The 4,088-nt window shown below is 53.9% G+C and overlaps 1 non-coding gene across 1 annotated transcript; it reads left to right on the forward strand.

Annotated features, from left to right (window-relative positions):
• The first annotated feature begins 3,578 nt into the window (after positions 1-3,578).
• TRNAS-AGA (transfer RNA serine (anticodon AGA)) lies at positions 3,579-3,660 on the forward strand. Its single transcript has one exon. It is a non-coding gene; the product is annotated as a tRNA-Ser (tRNA).
• Positions 3,661-4,088: the final 428 nt, after the last annotated feature.

Here is a 4,088-nt window from a genome sequence, read left to right on the forward strand (position 1 = left end):
TGCCAGCAGGTAGAGCAGAATGGGGAAAGGCAAGCGCTTTGTGTGGAGCTTGTCCTTGGGAAATGAGCCATTCTCTGTGCCTCCCTGAACCCTGCAGACGTGTTTCTTGGTCTCTGTTCTGTGCCACTGCATTTGCTCCTTCTCATTAAAGACTTTGCGCAGCATAGCTGGAGACTCGTGGTGGTTTGTTCTCCTCCTCTGTCAGTTACCCCCCCTGCTCTGCAAGGAAGAGCGCTGTCTTCTGTCGTGAGCTTTCCACCAGTTGTGGATAGAGCTCCCTGAACTGATACCAGAGCAACAAAAATAAGCAAGCAGGCAAGAGAGAGACCAAAAAGCCTTGGGGAAATGGGGTGTGAGTCTGTAGCCTTGTGAGCACAGCCCTCTGATGTCTCTCAGGGTCAGCCTTGGGTCCCACCATTGAAGACATTCAAGAGCTGATCTCATTTTTTTCTGCCGGTGTACCCAGCGCGTCTTGCATGTACGCTCAGGAAGCAGTGACTTTCCGCTGCCTGCCCTGAGTAACCCCTGGCAGAGGACAGAAGCAGGCTTATGAACTGGGCTCAGATGACAACACTTCCTGAGGTGGCAGCAAAAAATGGACACGTGTGCTCAGCCGAGGTGGGCAGGGCGCCTTCAGAAACATGCCGGGACAAGTTGCCTTTCTGAGCCTGAATCTCAGCCAGAGTCCTGGCATTTGGAAGTCAGGGTTATACCTCCTTTCCTTTTGGTGATGCACCTTGCTACTCACAGTTGATTAGGAGGAAAAAAGCACCGAAGCTGCTCAGCAGTAAACCAAGGCCTCCCACATGCAAGCATGCAGCCAAGAACAAAGAGATATCCAGTGTCGCTGTTTAGTTGCCCAGATGATGCGCCACTCTCCTCGATGCTGCGCCACCAAGACACTCACTGCTGCCTGAGGTGCACGAACTTTGGGGCAGGTGCACGTCTTCCCCTGACTGAATGCTGTTGCTTCTGCTTTCTGTCTTGCTCTAATGTGCTCCTGGCAGCAAGTGGAAAGCCTTCTGCAAGGTTTCCTTCCTCTGCAGGAGACCTGGACTTCTGCATCCCAAGTGCCCTTACAGGGACTCCACGGGTGTCATCGTGCAGCTCATTCCCATTTCTGCCCAGCCAGGAGATCTGCCAGCCCCACCAAAGGGACACCAAAGTCATTGAGGACTTGATTCATCCATCATACAAGGACAGGCTGGGAGAGCTGGGGTTGGTTAGCTGGGGGAAGGGAAGCCTGTGGGTACTGGAGAGTGGACAGGTGGATTAAAGAAGAGGACGCCATCCTCTTGTCAGTGGTGCCCAGTGCGAGGGCAAGAGGCGATTGACAGAGGTGCAAATACAAGAAATGCCACACATAGTAGCCCTGTTTTGCTGTGAGGGTGATTATAGACCAGTGCCCCAGTTGGTCATATGTGAATGTTAATACAGACCTTTTGAGAGGTCCTCTCAGCTGTTGTTTGTAAACTTCATATGAAAAACAGCCATTGCAACTCTCTCTTTCATGGGTGTTGTGCGAATAAAGTCCAGGCTATGGGTATGGCGTGAAAGGATGGAAGCGCTGGTTTTCAGGTCTGACGTAAGCAGTATGACTGCAAGGTGGGCTTAGGGTGGGCATTTCAGTAGGGAACAGAGCATGAGCAATCACAATCTCCCTCTTTGTAACTCCACTTACTGGTAGCATTGCTGATTGACAGACTGGGAAACTGTAAATACTGTGCCAACCTAAAGCCTCCATACAAGCCCACTGCCTAGAATGGCTTTTGACTGTCAGCACAGCAAAGAATGTTGCTTTATTTTCTTTAAGCAGCCCTGCAATGAGAGACTTGAGAAGCTTCACCCCCTTCAGGTAGAGAGTCTACTTGTGAGAGGCTCCTTGTCTTTTCCTTGGACCACAGCCTACAAGCTGCAAGAGAAATGAGGGCGTCTCAGTTCCCAGTTACCAGGAACATCTTCAAAACCAGTGCCAGTAAACTTCAGGGTGTCTGTGCAATGCCGGAGCCTGGACAGGGCAGGTCAGTGTCTCCAGGGTGACTTCAGATCAGACAGACAGGCCTTTGAACCATTACATAAAGAACAAACCTCCTCCCACCCCACACCCAAACCGCATACCTGGTCTCAGTGTGTCCCTTGACAACCACCGAGGCATTATTGATCTTCATGTGTACCGTGCCACAGCAGCATCCTTTTCCTGCCAGCTGCAGCTAGCAGCACCAGCAGTTCCAGGCCAAAAAAGCCTCTCTCCTGGCTCCTGTACCAGCACTGCAGTGAAGAGCCCAGCCTGGAGCCCTCCCGGCAGGCAGAAAGCACTGGTCTCAGTTGGTCTCAAGGCTGCGGAGAGGTGAAGGGGGCAACTTGAACCCTCAGGGGAAAGCTGGGTGCTATTTGAGCAGGAGAGGCTACCTGCAGAAGATATAAGGCACCCTGGAGCCAGGCTGAAGAGGCGTTTGGCAGCATTGGCCAGGAATAAAAAACACGCCAACTGCTTGGAAGGCAGCTCTGCTCACCACCGTACCTGCAACGCACCTGTGGGCAGTGCTGCCGTCTGCTCCTCCGGACCAGAGCCTGGCCTTTCTCCTGCTCCTCCACTTCACAGGCTGGCCGGCCTCCTCCTTCCAGCCCCCCGCGCACGCACACACTTCCTCAAGCCGCTCCTCCTGCTCACCCCTCAACCGTGACCACCTCCCACCCTTGTTCTGCATGCAGGCAGGCACTGCCACGTGTACCACCTCCACACCGACTCATGAACGACACTTTCCTGCTCCAGAGCCAAAGGGGAATCGCAGCTACTTTCATCTGGTGATGGAAATTATCGCTTTTGCAGGTCGTTTGGTATTTTGGTGCATGCTCAGGCATTGGACAATGCCTGCCAGAGCTGGCAAAAAGATCTAGACATACCTATTCCACCAAAACAAACTCTCTCCTGTCTCCCTCAAAGTCATCCACACCTCTCATTTATTCTCCCTTTGCCCCTCACACTTCTCCTCAGCCAGGCTCTTTCTCTCCCACTTGCCCTTTCTCTCCCACTCTCGCAAACCATTCCCTCTACACACCAACAACCTGCATGGCAGTCGTGGTCTTTGTTCAAGGGTTGACGCCACCCTATGTCCCCAAGAGGCTGGAGGTGCCTCCTGGAGGTCACCATCTTCCCTGCAGCAGTGTCCCCACCCTACTGCTCACAGCAGGCTTGGAGACCCCCTCAGATAAATTTGAGAAGCCAAGTGGGGTCTAATAGCCTACCCCACAACCACCACCAGCCCTGGTTGTCTCTGCACAGCTGCCTTCCCTTCTTCCCTGGAAGCAGATGAGATAGATACCATCAGGGCAGTGAAAGCATCCCCCCGTGGCAGGATATCCCAGATGCCCAGCTGAGCGTAAAGCCCTGGGAGCTGCGGCTGTAGCCCCTGGGGTTACGCCTCTCAAGGCCTCTGGAAGCCTGTGCCAGGTGCCTGTTATGCTCAGTGCAGGTCCCAACTGCAGGGCTTCGAGTGGAGCATTGCCCTGAAACTCCCAGGGAGCCAGGTGTCACTGCACAGGGCATGTGATCAGCAGGGCAGAGAGGGCTGGAGCAGGTAGTTGTGGCCAAGTGGTGAAGGCGATGGACTAGAAATCCATTGGGGTTTCCCCGCGCAAGTTTGAATCCCGCCAACTAGGGGGCGCAGTCCCCTTTTGGGCTCCCTGCAATGGACCACGCTGCAGCCATGGGCCTCCAGCTACCTGCACAGGGCACCCCGTTGCCCACCACACTTGTTCTTGCCTCCCCCCAGAAACGCCTGCATGGATGGGAATTTCTTCTCCCCATTTACAAGGTGGGCAAGTCAGGTGAAGAGAAAGGGCCAGTAAGAAGTCCACTTTTGTTGGTTGTTGAGCAGAACTCAAGCAGCTGACCTCATCACATATCCCAAGCAGCACAGCCCCACCACATCAGCTGTCTTCCCCACACCTGACACTACAGCTGCTGTGGTGAGTTGACCTTGACTGGCCTCCAGGTGCCCACCAAGCTGCTCTATCACTCCTCCTCGTCAACTGGACAGGGGGTGAGAAAATATAACGAAAGGTGCATGAGTTGAGATAAGGGCAGG

The sequence above is a fragment of the Mycteria americana genome, chromosome 6, assembly GCF_035582795.1.
Source record: "Mycteria americana isolate JAX WOST 10 ecotype Jacksonville Zoo and Gardens chromosome 6, USCA_MyAme_1.0, whole genome shotgun sequence".
Lineage (NCBI taxonomy): Eukaryota > Metazoa > Chordata > Aves > Ciconiiformes > Ciconiidae > Mycteria > Mycteria americana.